Source organism: Anolis carolinensis, chromosome 5 (assembly GCF_035594765.1).
Source record: "Anolis carolinensis isolate JA03-04 chromosome 5, rAnoCar3.1.pri, whole genome shotgun sequence".
Taxonomy (NCBI): Eukaryota; Metazoa; Chordata; class Lepidosauria; order Squamata; family Dactyloidae; genus Anolis; species Anolis carolinensis.
In genome coordinates, this window is record NC_085845.1 from 66360936 (window position 1) to 66383237 (window position 22302).

At 38.1% G+C, this 22302-nt stretch overlaps 1 protein-coding gene across 3 annotated transcripts in view; it reads left to right on the forward strand.

The window, feature by feature from the left end:
• The window catches only part of stox2 (storkhead box 2), a 160057-nt gene that overhangs the window by 105308 nt on the left and 32447 nt on the right, over window positions 1-22302 (forward strand). The window contains exon 1 of one of the 3 annotated variants that reach the window (XM_008111825.3): window positions 717-938. The exons of the other annotated variants lie outside the window; for them this stretch is intronic. The gene's annotated coding sequence lies outside the window, so the exon portion shown is untranslated. Of the gene's footprint in view, window positions 1-716; window positions 939-22302 lie in introns of those variants that run through there. 3 annotated transcript variants of the gene reach the window in all.

Consider the following 22302-nt stretch of genomic DNA (forward strand, 5'->3'; position numbering starts at 1 on the left):
TCCCTTCAGGGAGAGAGATGCGGGTTAGAAATAATTATTATTATTATTATTATTATTATTATTATTATTATTGTTGTTGCTGTTATTATTTTGCCATCTAATGTAAGGGACATTCTTTTACTTTGCTGTTGTATACAACTGAACTTGAGCATACACAGATTCTGGTATTCTTTGCAGGTGGGGTATATATATATATATATGTGTGTGTGTGTGTGTCCTTGGACCAAACCCCAACAGAAACCAAATGCCAGCTATATTGGCAAGTTAAATAGGATATTTCACACAGTGCATGGTTTTATTTTCCTAATTTAAATTTTATTTGTCCCTCTTTTCTCTGTCAAAAACGACCTTTCAAGCAGTCAATTTGAAAAGGAACCATATCTTTAAAGGCAGAGGGCAAATGCATCAATTCCAGCATGGTCTACAAGATGCGAAACTGGGTGGGGTGTCTTTCGGTCCATGCCCATTTACTGCAAAACAAAGACTAGCTTTAGTGACAAGTTCTGTCTATCTGGGTCTGCGCATCTGTCCATTCATTGTTTACAGCGTGACTTTGACTTATTGTTAATGGTACACTTTCGCCTCTTGCATGGCGAGGCGTGTTGTTTTCTTTCTGTTTGCCTCCATCGTGCAAAACGTAGGCCTGTGTTTTTAATTAGCAAAAGTGAGTGGCAAAAAGGGACGGACGGATTGTGCTGGGGGGGGGGGGGTGAGTAATGTAACAAGCCTCAGTGGAGAGCAGCTGGGATGTGTTGCCATGACGACAAGTTCAGCAGGCTGCCAGCTAGCATGTCAATGGGCAGCGTAGGGAGGGAGCTTTGAAACAGCGCCTGTGAGCCACAATGTGATTGGTCACACCTCTGTTGTCTTTGTGTGAACGAGGGAATGCTGGGTAGGACCCTGAGTGAATGCTCAGTTTGTCTCAAAGCAGCGGTGAGGTAATGCTTTTGAATCTTTGGGGATTATGGACCTGATGATCGTTGAAAGGCGGCAGTGTAGATTGTTTTCGTTCCCCTTTGAACTATTCGCCTTCTGTACGATTTATATGATTTCTGGGTGCATTTATACAGTAAGACGTGGAAGGTGTAAGAGAGCAATTTTAAGATTTAACTGTGGGCAGATGAATTGACGTGATTTGGGAAGAGCTGCCATGCAATTCTGACATAGTCGGAGGTGTGCTGACAATTTCCTTTGTAAATTAGGACAAAGAGAGTTGGCTTGAAAAAGAGAAGGAAGTTTGAAATTACTTTTTGGTCACCTTTAGAAGGCGAGGACACATTATGTAACAATGAGATAGCTAAGATTGGTATTTCTCAGGATGTGTGAGACTTTACAGTAGACACCTACTTAAAACTATAAATAACCAGTCCCATTGTGTAGTGGGAAACATCCTAGTGCAGTTCTAAGACATTTTGTGGCTTGGAGGACAGATCAGTCAATTTTGCTAATGACAATAATGGCACTACATCTGTGATATTTTTAAAAACTTAAATCCAGACTGAAAACTTGTTGATTACATTTGTGAAAAAGGTGGGGGAAAGGATGGTATAAAAATAAGTATGTAGATTGTTTAAAGAATTGCCTTCTACATGTATTTTGAGAATAGGCACATTGCATCCTTATTGGTTTTGTCACTTTAATTTGTATAACCAAGTAAGGGCTAGAAAAATATGAGAGACCAAAGAACAATGAAGAGAAGCACTTCCTCGTAAAACAGTGGTTCTCAGCCTGGGGTCCCCAGGTGGTTTTGGCCTACAACTCCCAGAAATCCCAGTCAGTTTACCAGCTGTTAGGTTTTCTGGGAGTTGGAGGCCAAAAACATCTAAGGACCCCAGGTTGAGAACCACTGACCTAAAACATTGATCCAGTCCTGGTCATTTGAATGTTGCTCTTGGTCCAGTAACTTTACTCTTACATTTTGTGGACATGCCATATAATGCTTATGAAGGATATTTTTGTTCTCTTTGAAGACTATGGTGTTTTTCTAGCAGAAAGATGGACATTCCACAGACTTCAGCCTAATTTCATGTGGTTCCTGACAAGTAATTAATTCAAACAACAAGCAAGGGAGAACTGTACCATCCCCACTAACTTCTTGCCTGTGGATGATGAGTGAGACAGACATGTCAGCTTGAGAGTGGGGTATGTTTTATGTCTTTAAAGTAAAATGAGACACACACAAAGAGAGTCAGGTAGAAGAAGCAGGGGCTCCTTTTAGTTTTAGCTCTGGCTGCCTTCACCACTGGTCATCTAGCGCAAATCCACCCCAGCATGTGACTTCTGAAAAATTATTCCCCCCAAAATGAAGCCCTCTGATGAAGGAGGATTCCACATTCCTGCTCTTAAATTTCACTTTTGCTATCCATTAAAATAGTGTTATTGTAATGTTATCCTTGTTCCTAGGTAATAGAAGAAACACTGGCTAGCCCCGTTTTACTAAAAAGTATATTTTAAAAATATAGGAGACATATACTTTAGATTAGATTGTACAGAGAGTAAGTACAATTGCATAACACAAGTCAGGGATCCTCAGGAACCCTGGCTTGTCATGAACAAATAGCATCCTGATTACTATTACCCAGTAGCTCCCATTTGCACTGGTTGGTTGGTTTACCATATCACCAGGAAGCATGCAGCTTTTCTTTCCTGGTTTTCCTACCAACAGACCAGAGATAGAATCAAGGGTTTATTTTTATGTCCTTTCTTAGGTTCTTTTCTTTCTTTTTTCTTAAGTAGAAGAAAGTGCAGGTGGGTCACCAGGAAGCTTTGTGCATGGTCAGGAAAACATGCAGCACGGCCAGAGTGAAGTAATAGATGTGTTGTTTTTTTTCTGTCCCCGGAAAGTTTTACTGCACTTCAGTGTGTATACATCTGGCATAGATATGAAAAATCCAGGAGGTTGCTGGTCCATGAGCATGAGGAGAGAACAAAGATATTTTCTTATGACAGACATTTTCGCAACATAACTCAGTGTCCACATTCTAGGGACAGGTTATATTTTCCCCTTTTCAGTGTTGGTACAGCAGAAAGGAACCTATGAAATCTGTGTCTATATCTATCTATATATATAAAAGAGTGATGGCATCAGGGCAGCGGACAAAACAACAAAACTACAGGCCCCCCAACCTCGAAATTTGACAACACAACTCATCATTCATGGCTCTAGGTTGATACAACAAAAAGAAAAGAAAAATAAAGTCCTAATTACAGGGAGAGGAATAATAGTTTTTATCCAATTGCTGCCAGTTTGAAGGCTAAGCTCCGCCCACTTGGTCTCATAGCAACCTACTCAGCCCAAGGGACAGGCACAGTTAGGCCTCACTTAGGCCTCTTCCACAGATTATCAGATTTTAACTGGATTATATGGCAGTGTAGACTCAAGGCCCTTCCACACAGCTATATAACCCATTTAGAATCTTATATTATCTGCTTTGAACTGGATTATCTTGACTCCACACTGCCATATAATCCACTTCAGTGTGCATACTAAACATAAAGACAACCATACAACAGACATTCAATACCACCACTACCTCAACAATTTCTCACCAACACCACCAGACAACGCCACAGCAACGCGTGGCCGGGTGCAGCTAGTGTGAATATACATGCAGATTTAGGATACGTGTATATATACATGTACACATTGGTTTTTGTATTTCTATCTTTATCATACTGTGAGGAAGTTGTCTTATCTGTTCATCTCAAAAGGTTTGTTTTGATAGTTTCAAAAGTAGTAATTTACTGTATCATTGCATCTGAAAAAGTGCATTGCTAGCCATCGAAGGTCATCTGAAATATAACCTTCCACTCCCTAGATTCCACTCCCTCTGCCCTTTTCTTTTTGGAGTAAAATCTGTTTCAAATACTAGATTCCTCTAGAAAATAAGCTAAACTATTGCTAGAAGCTAGAAGCAGTATTTAATTGAATTCTTTAAAAAAATCATGTATCACAGTTCCATGCAGACTTATAAATGTTTGGTTTTAAATCTCTTCTGTTACTCACTCATACTGTTAGATTTGGATTACTTCAGATCGGCAGTACTACTTGGAAGCTGTCACACTCACTTTCTGCAGGATTCAAGTAAAAATATGCTTAATGTCAGTTTAGTGGAAGAATGTCATTGGATCAAATTTAGTGTAAGGATGCCAAGATTCAAATTTTCCAAGTTTTGAAGTTCACTGGCTTTTGTCTGAAGTGACCATTTTAGTTACGCATCAACTTCTGTTCTTGTGAATACATCCTAACAACTGCTACTCTTTCAAACAAAGGGTGATAAAAATGCCATAATGTCAGAATTAGCCAGCAGTGGCATTTACTTCCAGGTGAGCACTGCAGCCTACCAGTCAAAACCAGCAGAAAAGATAATTAGATTCTGAACAACTCTACATGTGATATTTTCTTATCAAATGGAAATAGAAGATGAAAATTTGAAGACCCCTTTCCCTGACTTTGGATAATGTACTTTGTTTTGTTTTATACAATTATAATTTTTAAATACATACCTGTGAGCAGAACTGTGCAATCTATTTTTTTATTCTGTTGTCCCAAGTATTTGTAGGCATTTTAAAAATAAAGTATACCAAAGATTCTTTGAACTTACTTTTTTGTTGCTATAGATAGAAATTTCTGCATTATTAACGGGTTAATTTTGATTTCCTAAAGACAGTTTTTGACTTTTGAGTTTTTATAATTTGCTGGATCTGGTTTGCCTTGCAATAGGTGTTGCGAATGATAGTTCGGCTCCCAGACTTATCAAAGTTGCCCATGCTCGTTCTCCTCCTTAATCAAAAGTTTGCAGAAATCCCTGATCTAAAAGCCCCGATTCTAGATGGGGTTTGAGTATGCCCACCACAGTATTGTGGTGTATGGAGATTTTTTTTTTGGATAATTAACTCTACGTTCTACCACTTCTAAATATGGAAGGCACCATATAAATTTTTGCTATACTTTGGAATCTCAGAATCTTCTGGGCATGTTGTAGGTTAATGGTCTAGTCCTCGTTAGCTGAATGATAGTTTTTCACAGAGACAATCAGTAATGATAGAGAAGTTTGGTCTGCAGACTGTTTGCTTAGCTCTTATCAGTCTTCAGTTGCAGAAAACAACTCATTCTCAATGCAGTCAGGGCAAAGATTAGTCTCAATAATCCTGGTTTACTTTCTGGTGCAGCCTATTTGAATTATGCAAGATGATGACAAATAGCAAGGATAAGACAGTAAACAGAACAGGATAGCTCATATGGAAGGGTGTCCCTGAATGTACAAAGTTTTGAATTAACTCATAGAGCATCTCTTTAGCTAGCCACATACGATTTTGATTAAACCCAGCTGATGAGGTGCTTTGTTGTGGGAATTCACACTTTAATAAAAATAATTCTGTGATTTGTATACTAGCAGCATATTGTTTAGGATTGCAGTCTTCATTTCCATTAACTTCTAAGACTGGATTATTCATGTAAATTACTGAGCTGGCAAATACCTGACAAAACACATAATGCATATGTGTTTGTGCATACACTGGCGTTAGTTATCCATTTGAATAGTACACTAAGAGTGCAAGCAAAAACTATTCTTTGGTGGACTTTGCAAAAAACTCCTCTCTCATTCTTCATATCTTTTTTCATTTACCATATACACTTGCATATAAATAGACCTCATGTATAAGTCGGGGGCAAGTTTTGGGGCCAAAATTAAGGATTTTAATATGACCCCATGTATAAGTCAAGGATCAGTCTACAGAGAGGGGAACTTGCCAACATCAGCTTAGGGGGACGATAGCCTATGGCGATTGCTGTTTTCTCACCCAGTTTACAAAGGTCACAAGCAGCAGGGAGAATAGACGGGTCCAGTCCTTTATTTAGTTTATCCTGGGAAGGTCTAAGTTCTTGCCTTTTACCACTCTACTCAGAGATGGATACTTTTTTGATGACAAGAATACTTAGATTGGATAAGTCAACCCGAGACTTTTGGGTTGAGTTTTTGACTAAAATTTCTAAACTTGTACCTGAGCATATACAGTAAATGCTTATTGAGCTCCGGACAGAAGTATATGTAGCCTGGTTAACAAACTACATTTTAGTTCTTGACTGAATTTAAAATCAGAACATGCATGCGTGTAAATCACTGGGTTATTTTTATTCTGTAATCAGAAGCAATTTCTCAATTATGTGGTCTGAACTATCAATTCTGTGCAAAACCTACCAAGAAGTCATAAAATTACGTCTGAAATGTAATTTTATGGGTTGTATCCAAAGTTTGCTTCTGCCTGCAGTAGCACTCTCTGAGTGCATTAGTACTTAAACTACTCTTTTTGTTGGAAGGATGTTCTTGTGTAGTGGTTCTCAACATGTGAGTTTCCAGATGTTTTGGCCTTCAACTCCTAGAAATCCTAACAGCTGGTAAACTAGCTGGGATTTCAGGTTGAGATCCACTGTTGTAGTGGGAAGGGGTACATCAAATGTTCCCACTTGAATCATCTTTCAAACATAGCTGGAGCCTCTCAAGTATAGAAAATGACTTTATTTAATCTGAACACATCATCAGTCAGGTAGAAGGGCTGCAGCCCAATTTCATTTAAGTGTCTTCAGGATACAGGCCATAACAAGCTTCTACACTGCCACTTTTTGGGGGCCACTCTAGCATGCTAGATCCTAACTGTTTCCTGCACTTTACTCCTATGTCTTTGAGAACTTATAGCAAGTAAGCACAATTAAACTTCCTTTGAGCCACAGCAATAAATTTCCATTTGAAGATCTTGGCTGCAAGGAATGCTCCCTCTAGCGGTTCATTTGGACATCATAGACTTGGTGTGGTCTTGTGGCAGGTTTGTTGTGCCATCTTTTAAATCGGAGATTTCTGAGATTTGCATTACAGTGCTGCCAATATTTAAATAAGCCAAAGTGTGTTCATTTGGACTTGCTTTTGTTCTCAAGGATACATCTTGAAAGGCATGTTTGATAGCAAAGGTTACTGAAATGCAAGAAAGCAAACAAAACAACACAGAAAGACCTTTATGATAGCTTCATTCCTTGTTTTTTTAAAAGGACCTATTTTTTCTAAAATTCTTTTTCCTTTAAAGGAATTTATTTTGTGATACCTTCCCTCCTGCTTAATAAGAAGGACTTTAATATCTCATTCTGGACAGACTACATGGGGTGGGGCAGCTATCTTTCAAACCTTAAGGATTAAATAAAATTGCTATAGTGCAGAGAGATATTGGAAAAGATATTTTTGTATAGAATAACAGCAGGTAACCCTTTGGTCTATATGAAAACCATACACTTCACAAGTTTCGGTGTGGGCTGAGAAATGTTATATGGTCACGTTGACTACACATAATTGTTGGCTGTTTCTTGGTAAATAGTTTTCCCTAACCTCCATCTATATCCAAGTACTGTTCTGTGCATGTGCAGACTCTGAACATGCATTTTCCAACTGCTCTGTGTTGTATTCTCCCAAGCCCCTTTACGCAGAACAGAAAAATATGTTTTCATGGCTGCAGTCCAGCTTCTTATAAGCCCGGGCCTGCATTTATTCTCCCCACCCCCCAATTCTCAATATTTAGCAGACTCTAGTCAAGCAAATACAAATCTCACATTCAGAGTAACCTCACACAGTGACCTCATTCCTGTTTTGTCAGGAGCAAAAGAAGCAGCACTTTCACTGGCTCTTCATCTCTGAAGCTGTTTGATCTTTTCTGCCAGTTTACAGGCACGGTTTCAAGGCTTTCTCCATGGTGCAAGAATAGGAGGGTGACTTGTTCATCTATTTTGAATCCTTGGCAAACCTATTTCCACAGCAGTTTGATTCACATACTTTTGTGCTGCTCGTGTGTTCTGCAGGTGCTTTTAGCAGTTAGAAATCTAGGTATAGAAAGGCTAGCAAGTGAAGTTGTACTCTGATTTATACATAGGGACTGTAATTTCAGACCTTAGATCTTCAGAAAGATGTAGAGTCCTTTATTTTAGCTTTGAAGAATATTGTTGGGGTGCTGCTGGTTGTGGTTTAGATTTATAACCAGTCAGTGATGATGATGCCTGCAATGAGCACTTTCTGCCATGTCAGCTATTTGGTTTCATATACAAAGTAAAACTAGGCAATTTTCCAAAAGCTGAGTTGCAGAAGCAAAGAATTATGTGCCCAACACTCTGGCAAACCTGAAACTATGTTGCATAGTATTGCCCAAATCAATTACTCATTTCAGTTTACAAAGAATTCTGGGTATTATCGTGGGAAGTGAGGTTGGCCAATCCTTCTGTATGACTTCACTTTGCAGAGCAAAATAATGCTGCAGAATCCTGAAACATTGCAATGGAGTACCGCTTTTCCCATCATTGTGAGTGCCTTCATTGTAGATTATCTAGAGGTGTTGAACATAATAGATATTTTACTGCAAAATAATACTCTTGTAGCATGTTCTCTGTGTTGTTTATGAACTTTTATCATTGTAGAATAGTGTAATTTGAAGCTTTTCATCTTGTTCTATTTTTTATCCCAAAAAAGAAAATGTGAATATAGTTAAGAATAGATCGATCAAACTCAATGGGACATACACAAATTCAAGTCCTATTGATTTCACTGCTTCTAAGGATGACTAAGTGTAGATTCAACCCTAAACATTTTAAACCTCTCTAAAATGTAGGAGCATTTCTATGTGTATTAAATTAGTATTTTGTTTTTTTGTAAATGCATTGGATTTATATTTGTGTTGAGAATATTTGCCAATTGATTAGGTTGTTGAAAGCCCAAATACTATATATTATATTTTTGAACCTAAACTTTATTTTTAATTCATGTGGTGGGTTTTTCTTTTTATTTATCCCTGTGATGGCCTTTGTTTGCTTCACACCAAGAAGGTGTGTATATTCAGCATTTTCTACTGAGCTATGTCGTGATATCATCTCTACAGGAATAGAGGAGATGTTAGAGATTCTTATCAACATAATGAGCCACCTTTCTTTACGTAATTTCTATAGCAGGTGTTAATGCGGTGTTGCAAATCAAAAATTTATGGTCTGTAAGAGCCATGCCTTTTGAAGCAGTGAAATATATATCAAAAGTTGTTTGGGAAAGAGAAGAAAGCAGCCTGACTTATACTATGTCTTCCATCAGAAGCAATCCCTGCAAGATTTGGAAAGTTGTTTTCTCCTTTCCTTTTAAAGTTAGAGCTTCTGTGGCAGACTATTCCCATATTTAACTTCAGTGTCAATCTAAATGCACAAAAAGGAAGTTAAAAAAACAAAACAGTAACGAACCCAATTATACCTGAGCATGGCCACAAAATGCTGACTCAATGTTTGAGGGTTGGTGGAGTGGATGGAAAAACAGTGAAGAATGGTCAAGTGCAATGCTTCAAGCTTCTTTTCTTTTTTTTGCATGTGTCAGCAGGATTTTCCCATGTGTCAGGACACTGTATGTGTGTTACTGACTTCAGCATTTTTTTTCTTTCTTGGAGATTTTCCAGGGACTGGTAGCCAATGATTCAGAGCCAGTTTGGGTTCAGAAACCATACTACCATGAGTAGTTCTGGAGTAGAATATCTGGGAAGAGGGAAGGTCAGAGAGGAACCATCCACAACATAACACATTGCTACAGATTCCACATGCAACACTATGCATGTAGAAATGTGCTCACACAAACACAATGAGTTCATAATATTCTGTTGCCACAATCCTATGATATACAGTAGAGTCTCGCTTATCCAACATAAATGGGCCGGCAGAATGTTGGGTAAGCGAAAACGTTGGATAATAAGGCGGGATTAAGGAAAAACTTATTAAACGTCAAATTATGTTATGATTTTACAAGTTAATAATAATAAAACTTTATTTATATACCACCCTATCTCCTCAAGGGATTCAGGGCGGTTTCCCACATAACAGAAACCATACAACAGCTTAAAACCATACAACAACTACAACATAATAAGCACCAAAATTAAGTACCAAAACATCATGTTTTACAACAAATTGGCAGAAAAAGCAGTTCAATACATGGTAAGATTATGTAGTAATTACTGTATTTACGAATTTAGCACCTAAACATCACAATGTATTGAAAACATTGACTACAAAAACATTGGCCACTAAAAAATTTGAGTACAAATAAAGATAGAATTGCATAAAATGAACTTACAGTAACAACATTGTCGGAAGTTAAATTCATAAAAAGTTCAGTCTTTGCTGCCTAGAGAGACAGCTGTGGATCCGGGTGGGAGGCAGACTGCATTGGATAATACAGAACGTTGGATAAGTGATGGTTGGACAAGAGAGACTACTGTAGTCGGTTTGTTATTTGAGATGTTGGAAAAGGTTTTTTTTTTCAGAGCTGTGTTTGTTTTATTTATTTTTTTAAAAAACCAGAAAATTGTGAAAGGGAAAATATGCAAGCTGGAGATCAAATAGAATCCTTGGAAGATGACATAAGCAACTTGAATTTTTCAAAAGGTTATTAGATTTGAAGAAGCCTTAAAAGACTTAATTTCTTCAAGCATAAACATATAGAGTTTGGCAATAAGCCATATAATTTTTCTGCTGAATTGTTAGAAGAACTGAAAAATAAATGGAACTGTTTGTTATCAGTTAAATCAATTGGTAAACCGGTCTTCAGACAGAGTTGCTGAATTGTTCATGCTTTTTAACAAGTGTAACTCAAAATATCTCTTGGGGGATTTCATAAATTACTTGCTAAGACTAATTCAATCCCCACCCCAGATAAGATACAGTGCAGTGATTCTCAACCTGGGGCCCCCAGATGTTTTTGGCTGACAACTCTCAGAAATCCCAGCTAGTTTATCAGCTGTTAGGATTTCTGGGAGTTGAAGGCCAAAAACATCTGGGGGGCCCAGGTTGAGAACCACTGAGATACACCAATTACGGTCAGGAAATAATTAAAATCTACGCAAGAATAAATTTTCCAGGACTGCTAACCTAGCATCAGAATACTGTAAAATATTTATTGGTAAAGCAACATAAACTTTGGGAAAAATTATTAGTGAAGCCTCATCCATACATGTGGGTTTAATTTAGTATATGTCGGTTTATTTTGGTTATATGTTGGTTTATTTTGGGTTTTGGGTGATTTAGTACTCTATTTGTACTTTGTATTTGTATTTATCGTTCTTACAGGCATTTAATGTTTGCCTTTTTGTTGTTGGAATCCACCCTGAGTCCCCATGGGGAGATAGGGCGGAATACAAATAAAGTATTTATTATTAGTATTATCCAAGTAGAATATTTTAGTGAGGTTTTGTTTTGTTTTGCTAAACATATACACTAGGTATTTTACAACATGGTTATATCAAGAGTTTTAGCCAATACATTCCCTTTCAGCCAATTGCAATATGTAGTTTTCCAAGCAGACAAAAAAACCCTAAAACCAATATCAACAGCTGGACCAAAAACAAAGGTCTCAGTCAATCTATTACAATTTACAACTGAGTTTTTCTGTTAAGGTCAAGGACTACTAGGGGTATTTCCCATAGGTAGACAAGAGAGACAAGGAAAATCCAGAAGGAGAGCCAAAAGACAGATGAAAATCAAGAGAAGAACATGAAGCAGTTGCAGGAAAACTGAAGCCAAGCAATAGTAAAGAGTCTAATAATAATAATACTTTATTTGTAGATTTCCAAGGAACAAATAAGCACAGAGCTTCCAGGAAGCAAAAGCAAACATACTCTATGGTCACGCATGGATAGATCTGCTTTTAACTCTGCCCCCCCCCCCAAAAAAAAACAAAAACAAAAAAACAAAAAAAAAACCACCCAACAACACCTTCAGGATTTGAGTCCAATTTGTAACATTTGGGACTTTTCACCCTTTCCGCTGGCCATAAGTTTAAGAGTTTTATGTGCAATATTTGGTTATTTTTCACATTTGGTACTTTGGGGTGGGGAGAATCTATTTATACAAAAAACAAGGCTTGAGCTCCTGTTGGTCAGTGTAACTATTGTACCCTAAGACAGTAGCAATGGGAGGAGTAAAATGAATGTTCCAACAGTAGGGATGAAGGTGGAGAAGGCAGAAGAAACTGATGCTGTCAGAAAATACCACTGCTATGCTGGTAGGGCAGATTTTTCTGTCAACATTGACAGCTTTCTCTGCCTTTTCCATGCTTCTCCACATCCCTGCAAGAAGTGCACTGTGGCAGTCTAATGAACCATTGTGCCAATGAAAAGCATAATTTCAGACATTGTTTTTTAAACAAAGCAATGCTTTTTCACAAAGCACATAACTTTGCCCAGAACATTTTGGTTGTTTTGCATACGTCTGCAAGTTCATTGGAACATGCAAGCCCCCTCACCACGACAAGGTGGCAATCCATGGAGGGGGCATAAAATAAACGGGGGGGGGGGGAGGTTCACAAATGGATTTCTCATAAAATATGATGAACTGTGAAAACCTTCATAGCAGTCTGAGGGATTTTTCATCAAATAGAAAAGTTTGCAAGTATTCTTTATATTTCTGTTCAACACCCACAAATGGTCCTGTGGACATGGAGTATTTTAACCTCTGAAATACATAAGAATTCCCATGAATATTCCACAGAATTCGCTCAAGGCATGTTTTACATACATGTGGATGAAGTCTGATTTGCATTGTAAAAAATGAGCCTTGAGATCTGGTGTAGGCACGTGTCTTGGTAATTCTGACATTCATGGGGAGGTTATAGGACAATATTGGGACAAAATCAGAATTTTAAAAATCAAAACCTTAAGAATCCAGACCAAATTGCTAGTTTATTATTTACACCTATACATTAATTTTAAATATGACACATGCCCACACAAATAGCAAAAAAGAAAAAAACTGACAAAAAGTATAAGATAACTAGTAAAGGCAGGAATATTGTAGCTTTATGTTTGCCAGTTTCAAAACCAGAATATCTTTATAATTTGGTTGAATATTATCAACCAGGATTTGGTAACTATCTTTGAAAAGTTTATGCATAAGAGACAGAGTGAGCTTGTTTTTCAGTTATTAGTAGTTTAGATATGGTTTCCAGTGGCTCGTCCATTCTTAAATTTGGTATATTTGAAAAGGTTCACAAAATGTTATAGCCATATATTAGTATAGTGGGTTGTTCCTCTTATTTTATTTTAATTTTTGTGGTGTTTATTACGTTTTTAAAGTCAGTATATCGCCTTTTTCCCCAAGGAATCTAAAAATATTAAAAAGAGCCCAAAGTTAAACAAAAAGATATCGATGTATAGTACAACTGCTTAGGGTAATCCTCTTGGTAGGCCCAAGCATTTTTGCCATGTGTGCCATAACATAGTGAACACTACATCCCAATGACATATAAGTTTTTCATTGTGGTCTGTGTGAATCACACCATTAGATATTTATGCCTGTGCAACTTCTCTAACAGATAATGTTTTTGATACAACAGATTCAAGGAACACGTTTTCTCCTATGTGTGTGTTGCAGTTTCTTAAAATCACTTATTTTAGCTATATAATGTTTTAATGTAATAATTCACAGAACAAGTGGTTCAGCAAAAGAACTTTTGCTTGGAGACACCACAGTATCTGTACGACTCTGCATATACAGAGTAAATCTTCTTATACTTGAGACCAGAAGCTTTTTGGATTTTGGAATACAGTAGGTCCTTGATATACGGTATGTTGGAGTTTATTTCCAGGACCCCCCGTTGATGCCCAAATCACATTATATACAATCAGGCAATAAAATAATATCTGTAACAACGTGAGGCAGGGGTGGCAGAAGATTCAACAAATTACTTACTGTAAATCAAACAATGACATTCCTGCTGAGGGGGATGCCACATTGGCAGAGGAGTTGAATCACTTTTTTGCCCACTTTGAAGTAAGCTCACCAGAGGTGCTGAAATTCAGTCAGGTAGTTGCAGCTCCTACCTCATCGTAGAGCAACATGAAGTAAGGTGTGTTTTGAGGGCTGCGAATCCTAAGAAGGCTGCTTTATCAGATGGCATTTCTGGCTGGGTGCTTAAAGACTATGCTGACCAATTGGCCAGTGTTTTTACTATTATTTTTTACCGGTCTTTATCTCAGTCTATTATTCCATCTTGTTTGAAGGCCTCCATCTTTGTTCCAGTACCAAAAGTTCCCTACTGGTAATTTTCAGGACTGTAGACCAGTGCCACTCACTTCCATCATCACGAAGTGCTTTGAAAAACTGGTCTGTAGGCATCTCATTTCTTGCCTTCCACATAAATTGGACAAACATTAGTTTGCATATAGAGCCAACAGATTGACAGAGGACGCTCCACACTGCCCTGACTCACCTGGAATGACGGAGGAACTATGTGAGGATGCTTTTTGCAGTCTTTAGTTCTGCATTTAACACAATCCTCCCAAATAGATTGGTTCTAAATTCATGGATCTTGGATTATCACATTTTAAGTACTTTGTACTCTTGGTTCATATATCAAACGAACAATACATTGGGAATCCCACATCAGAACAACATATTTTATGTGTGACCAAGACCCAGAAATAACATATAAAACACTCTGTTTTTAAGCAAAGCAATATGTCTGAGATCTACATATGTGGGCTGATTGGGGTAAATTGTAGTGGTGATATGGAAACATGATGCATATATTCAGTTTTATCATATTTATTTATTGTTATAAGTGTTTTACTCAACTTACTATATGGTGTGTAAGCATGTTTTATCAAGCCTTTTTGATACTGTGATATGGCCTAAGGGCTACTCAATAAATTTACTATTACTTCATATTTTATCTGTTCTTGGATTATGGAGTTCTTGTCTGGACTTTCCCAGAGGGTTACTTTAGGTAATCATACCTCGTCAGCTCTCACTCTCAACACTAGGACGCCACAGGGCTGTATGTTGAGTCCTCTGCTTTACAATTTCTACACATATGATTGTACCCGCGTCCACTATAGCAATAACATTACCAAATTTGCAGATGAAACAACCGTGCTGGAACTTAATTTCTGAAGGAATGAGTCAGTTGCTCTCATGGTGCAGGGACAATAATCTGGTTCTTAATATCAATAAGACCAAGGAGATTACAGTGGACTACAGAAAGAACAGATCAAAAATTCAGTCCATGGTCATAAATGGAGACCAAGTGGAGCAGGTGGGCAGTTTTAAGTTCCTGGGTGTCACTGTTGAGGATCAGACCTGGGGTACCCATACGGAAGTGTTGTTTGCTACCTGAGACTTCTAAGAAACCAACAACTGAATGAAAAACTGGTGGTGACGTTCTACCAATCCGGATGGCAAGGAAGCCAAGGAAAAAAGCTTTTGGTGGCAAGGGAGACAAATAAAAAAGGCTTTTGTGTCAAAAGAGGTGAGGAAAAAATGCTTTTAGCATCAAGGGAGGTGAGGAAAAGCTTTGACTTTCTATCGCTGTGCTATAGACAGTGTCCTGACCTACTGCATCTGCGGTTTGGTAACTGCACAGTGGCAGATAGGAAGGTGCCCCAAAGGGTCACCACTACTGCACAGAATCATTGGTTGCCCTCTCCCCTCTTTGGAAGAACTTTATAGGTCCCACAGCCTTAAGAAATCTCACAACATTCTTGGGAATCCATCTCACCCAGCATACTCTTTTATTGAATTATTGCCATCTGGCAGATGGGATAGAGGGATAAAGACAAGTACAAACAGACTGAGAGATAGCTTTTATCATAGAGTTGTGGCTATGTTGAACTCCATGGTTTAGCATTGATGTGGCCTTGGAAGCTATACGGTGCTGGTTGGGGTGTGGAGGGATGTTTGTGTTGTTTTGTGGTGTGTGCTGGGGAAGATATTGAATTTCGTTGTTCAGTAGCACATTGACAATACAGTAAAGCTATTCTATTCTGTTATAAACAAGCCCTATGAAGAGAGTCTTAAAGAGCTGAGCATGTTCAGCCTGCAGAAGAAAAGGCTGAGAGGTGACATGATGGTCATGTATAAATATGTGAGGAAAAGTCATAGGGAAGAGGGAGCAAGCTTGTTTTCTGCTACCCTGGAGACTAGGACATGAAACAACAGCTTCAAACTACAGGAAAGGATATTCCACCTGAACACTAGGAAGAACTTCCTAACTATCAAAGCCTTTCAGCAGTGGAACTCTCGGCCCCAGAGTGTAGGCTCCTTTTTGGAGGCTTTTAAGCAGAGCCTGGATGGCCATCTGTGGGGGGTGCTTTGAATGCAATTTTCCTGCTTTTTGGCAGAGGGTTGGACTGGATGGCCCATGAGGTCTCTTCCAACTCTGTGATTCTATGATTCTGTTATATAAAATGGCCAAAATCAAGGTTTACTTTTTTGTATTGAAAAATATTTTTTTATGCCATGGATTTTGAATCCGTGGTTATAGAGGGCCAGCTATGCCTGTATTTGCATATATTTACTGAATGAAAGTTTGTGAGTGGAAGGGGCTACGCACACATCCAGTACCCGCTTAGTTTGTCCTTAACGGGAAAGAGAAGGCAATGAGGAGTCTGCTTACATAAGCCCCTTGTAAAAGCAGACATCAGACATTCTTATTGGGCTGTCAACACACTTTCCACCCTTCTAACAAAGTAGTTAGGAAGGGAAGGAAAATCCTTCCCCTGTGAGTCTTACCCTTGTGGCCATTTTCAGGGGGTCTTCTCCGCCATGTGCTGCCAGGTGGAAGGTGATTATGAAAGTATCTGGGACCTCTGCCATTTTTATGGGGGCTTTGTGTAAGCAGAATCCTTTCCCCTCCCCTCTCTTCTCTTTCTTCCATCACAGATCCTTGAAGAAAATTCAGTGGTGACTGAATGTGTGACTAGTCCGTTTACCCAAAGGTGAATGTGGATTAGCTCGCAGCAAAACATTTCTGCGTTTTGACAATAAGGGTTACTCAACCTGTAACATAGACTTCACTTTCTTTTTCCTATCTATAAAATGGGATAGTGATTCATGATCACTGGAGCATTATGCAATAACCTTGTCATTAAAATATGGTTTTGTTTTGAGGTTATTTGTCAGCTTAGAAGAAGCATCTTATTTTCTCAAGTGAGTTGTAGTGAACATCTTCAGATAGGTTACCTAGCATAGTAAGAAAAGCCTCAGAAGGTCTACATTTTAAGTTGAGTGCTATTTCTTTTATAATTTAGAACAAAGTATGCAGTCTAGATGCCAAAGCATCCCCCCCCCATAATTCATGGCTTACTCTTTAATTTGGAACATAAGCATTTGTAAGCTGAGTATCGCAATGTAATTTCAAAAGACAGCAATTTGAAACAAGCATCATATAAGTTAATGGGAGCCATATGGCTGATTTTTTTCACCTCCACCTAAGAGTTGTGGCATTTAGAAGTCCCAACTTTTTATTCAGATCAAAAAATGAATTTTTTGATATTGGATTTTTCCCTCAACAAATGTAGTGAATACCTCTTTAAGGATCTGAAAAGCTTGTCTGTTGTGATGATCAATTAAGTTGAAAATCAAAGCTTTTTTTTCTCCCTGAACATTTCAAAAGTTATTAACTATAATTTCACAATAGATGCATAACTTTTTCGTGCCAAGAGGTATTTGTGATAAAATATTGCAAATTAGTACCACTATATGTAAGAGTAAGAGGAGTTGTCATTGTTTTGCTGTTGTTTTGTGAGTTTTACTACTGTATTTGTTTTTTAGACAAGGAGTCACATATTATCTGTAGATGTGTTATAGAAATCTGTAGAATGCCCATAGAATTAACTCTGGCAGAAGCAGTGAAGATGAGCGGACATTGTCCTGTTGTGATAAACAAGAGCTATTAATTCTTGCAGGAATTGAGTTGAATTATGACAAGTTTTAGGAGGCAGGAGCAATTATGCTTACATAAAAATTGATGAGTTTTTCCAATTTATTTTATAACTACTGTTAAGTGTTTAGAATGGCAAAATCAAAATAGTTTCCATGTATGCATATGCATTTAATAATATTATGTTCAGTAGTGCAAAATATTTGTCTACAAAATATTAAATGCCTTCTTTGTCATACAACCTAATGCTGTGGCCACAATCAAGTATAGAAAATCTCTTGTTTTGCCACAGCAGTTTAACACAGATACTCCTATGTCAGATGCTCAGCCCACTGTGTAAAGCCTATTGTTATGAATATGATCTGTTCAATAATAACACCTGTCTAGTGTGTTTATATTCACAAATACAGTAGCTATGAACCAATCTAGAGCAGCATATGGAGAACAAGTGGGCCTACACATGTGGAATTTGTCTTTAAGAAAACAATCCCACTTTGTCAGAGAAATGATGAGGAGGGTTCAGCGTGCTTTTATTTTTATTTTTAAAAGCAATGAGTTCAGTCATTACTCTCAAATCATGGGGGGATATTATCTACACAGTCCCGTGAGTGAATCCTCTTCTCTCTTGGGATGTACTCATGAAAGCCTTCCTCAGTATGCCCCTTAGGTGGAGGAGGTGTAAATAAAGGTTTCACAGATCATTTATGTGAAGTGAATACTTCCTTGTAAGAAACAATAGCAGTTGCTCTTGTTATTATTTGCTTTCAAAGTGGTTTTCACTTATTGTAACCCTATGAATGAGACAGTTCCAAGCCTTGGTCATCTACAGTTTTGCTCAAGTCTTGCAAATTCAGGGCCTCCTTTACTGAATCAATCCATCTGGAATGTGTCTTTCAGTTTTCTTACTGCTTTCTATTTTAATGAACTATCATCTTTTCCAGTGAGTCTATCCTTACATGATTTGATACTTGGAGTTTTGTTATTTTGACTTTCAGTAGGAGGTTGGGCTTGATTTGCTTTAGGATCTACTTGTTTGTCTTTTTGGCTGTCCATAATGTCTGTAGAAATCTCTTTCAACACAGTTTTCTTCACTGTCCAGCCTTCACAATCAAAATACTATGTCATGGTTTATTCTGACTTTCTGTTTTAATGGTGTATCATTAAACTTGAGGAGCTGCCTATCTATGTTCTAGTGTTCTTCTGATTTCTAGATCCCAGTATAGACACCAAATAAGTAGGGGAGGATTCAAACAAACAAAATACCCATTGTAATAAATAGTACAGTAGAGTCTCACTTATCCACCATAAATGGGCCGGCAGAACATTGGATAAGCGAATATGTTGGATAATAAGGAGGGATTAAGGAAAAGCCTATTAAACATCAAATTAGGTTATGATTTTACAAATTAAGCACCAAAACATCATGTTATACAACAAATTTGACAGAAAAAGTAGTTCAATATGCAGTAATGCTATGTAGTAATTACTGTATTTATGACTTTAGCACCAAAATATCACGATTGAAAACATTGACTACAAAAATGCATTGGATAATCCAGAACGTTGGATAAGCGAGTGTTGGATAAATGAGACTCTACTGTATTGTGAAAAATATAAACACAGAATTGCCAAATGCTATTAAATATGTCTGTTAAGCAACCACGTGATACAATATAGCGTAATGCAAACACTTTCAAACTTCATATTAATATGAAACAAGATGACACCAAGCCTTATAACTAAGCATTAAAATGTAAATATGAGGACAGCCTACCCCTGCCCAAAAGCATACCAAATAAAACCTATAGGCAATGAAATATAGGTTATCACATTCAATATAGCAAGGGCAATTGCTCAATGTGGAAATCTATTGTCAAGGACAGAACGCCACCAGATAAGATTCAACACAGTTTATTAAAGTTACAGAACCAAAAATGCCCGTAAAAGACAAAGGGCTAGGCAAACACTGGCCTACAAAGTGAAAAGAAACTAAAAAACGTTCAAAAGATAAACCGGATTAAACTGGAGTTTAATCCGGGTTAAACCAAAAATGCTTACTTCAGCCTGGGACTATAAACAAACAGAAGCTGGTAAACAAAGGTTCAAAGAAACACAAATAACTGGCAGCAGATACTTCTCTGCTACCAAAAGCTGTGATTGAGTAACTAAGAAGTTACTCCTCCGAGCAGCAAACAATCTCCGAGTTCAAACACATCAATCAGGGGCAGCAGCGGTCAGCGAGGTTCCAATCCGGTCCGAAGGTCGTAAGCCAGGTACAGATGTTTGTAGTTCACCAGTTCCAACGATAGCCACAGGAAGGATAGTCCGAGGTCGTAGTCAGTCAGTCAGCCAGCCAGTCAGTCAGTCAGTCCAGAGTAGGCAATTAGCGTCCGTCAAAAAGACGACGGAGGTCCAAGCTATTAAGATTAAACACAGGTTGCACAACAAAAGCCCACACAGTTCCTCCCGCCGCCTATGCCCAGTGTCCTTGGTAACTTACGTATTCAGCAAACGAATCACACCAGTCTTCAGGAAATTCCCAACAAGAGCCCAAGCGTTCGTCCAGATTACCTTGCCCAACGCAATTAGCCCTGGATTCTAAACCCCATTTTATGCCAGTTACAACTCCTCATCGCTATCAGCTGTTACCCTAATTCCAGGTGCCTCATCATCCTCCTCATCAGAGCTGAAACACCCTTGACTACGCCCCACAGCATCCCCAGCTGTGGATCCCGTTCCATCCCTCCAGCTTGTCCACGGGTCTAATCCTGAAGGTCCCCAATCGCCTTCCATACTATTATTGCCGGTGGCACCCAAATCCTCCCTCACACGAGTCCATTCCATGTCATCCTCCTCTGAGCTAACCATCTCTTCCTCCATTCTCTCGGTAAAACCCTCAAAGGAGTCCTCGTCAGATGGTTCTGCAAATAAGTCCCGCAGCCGCTTCCTTTCTCGCTCCTCGAGAGAATCTGACTCCCGAGGAGTCTTACAACCACGTCTCCCGGAATCGGAGCCAGAAGGCTCAACCATAACATCTATGATAAACAAAGTTGGTCCATTCCATTCAAGGCCACCCAAATGCAGCCCGCAAGCCATGTATAATTGGCAAAATATGAGGAAGAGCTGTACAAGCTGTAATGAATAGCTGAATATACAACTATTTCCAGAAATATAGAGCCATTTTAATAAATCTTCATTAGTAGTTGTTAGAAAATAGCCTTATCCATAATTATCCCACGGTTTGAGTGTTCCAGATTTTAAAGATTCTGAAGGGTGTAGAAATAAATCGTAGTATATACATAATATAACAAAAGCTGGATGTAAAACAAAGATTATTGTACAATTACTACCTCACAGATGAAATAAGCAATATTTATATTTTATAGAGAGGCATATACAAATATAGATGTTACTCATTGTTATAAAAATCAACTCAGGTTAATGAGTATCACAGAGCTGCCAAGCTTTTAGGAGACTAAAGGCACAAGTTGAACAATGATAGGTACATAATTATAATTCGAAGAACAGTGTAGAAACCTTTCATGTGAAAAATAACTGGTAGAAAGTACTTGTAAAACCTGTTAAGATACTATGGACATGGCAGACAAAAACGTTTTTTTTAAGACAATTGATAAATTCAAGCTATCATTTAAGCCCATGGTTGCAGTAGATTGTAAGGCCTCTCTTTGAAGGAGCATATCTAGAAAGAAAATGCACCCAAAGATACTCTTGATTATCATCTCCATTTTCACTTATGATTGTCCTAAGATCTAGAAAATCATCAACTGGTTATATCCTCTATAGTCATTTTTTCCTTAATATTTAACTTTGGCCCTCTATCTGTGCTTTCTTTTTAAACCAAAAATACATTGCTCTTAAGGTCTACCTTAGCTTAGTCTTATTTATTTGTTTAGTTCTGTTTATGACTTCATGGAATTTTGGGAACTGCCCAAATTGTATTTTGGTCACTGTGCATAATTGTGCTGCAGAAATATCATGATGGTATTAGATTTGAAACTAAACTACTGTTATTACAGATTAATACCTAATCAGGGCACCTCAGTATTTATCATCCTCCCCTTCCAAAGTCATGAGAACCTTTTTTGGTTTCCATGAAACCTGGAAGAATATTCAGTGGTGTGATGGCTATTCTATGGAAGCCTTTTTCTTTTGCTTTTAAAAAGTTACGGCATAGAAAGCCTAGTGTGGCAGCTGGCAATTGCACTCTAACATCCTTTCCCATAGGTTTACTAGGGTGCTGGGGAACTTGAAGCAGCCTGTTTTGAATCAGTTACAGTCTATCTATTTTTAGGTTCAGTTCAAAGTGCCTGGGAATCTGATACCCAAAGAGACTATCTGTGTCTGTGTAAGGCACACAGGTCAGCTGGGATTGCATTAGCAAACATCAGTTGCTGTTCCATTGTTATGGCACATGAAAATATCTTCCATATGTTTATTGAGATAGGTTGTAAGCTTCTACAAGCTTTTGCCTAAGGATATTTCGAAATCCATATCTTTATTAATGTTTAGGAAATGATAAAGTGGTTTTTTTTTCCAAGTGGTATTTGGACTGATTGAAGTTCTG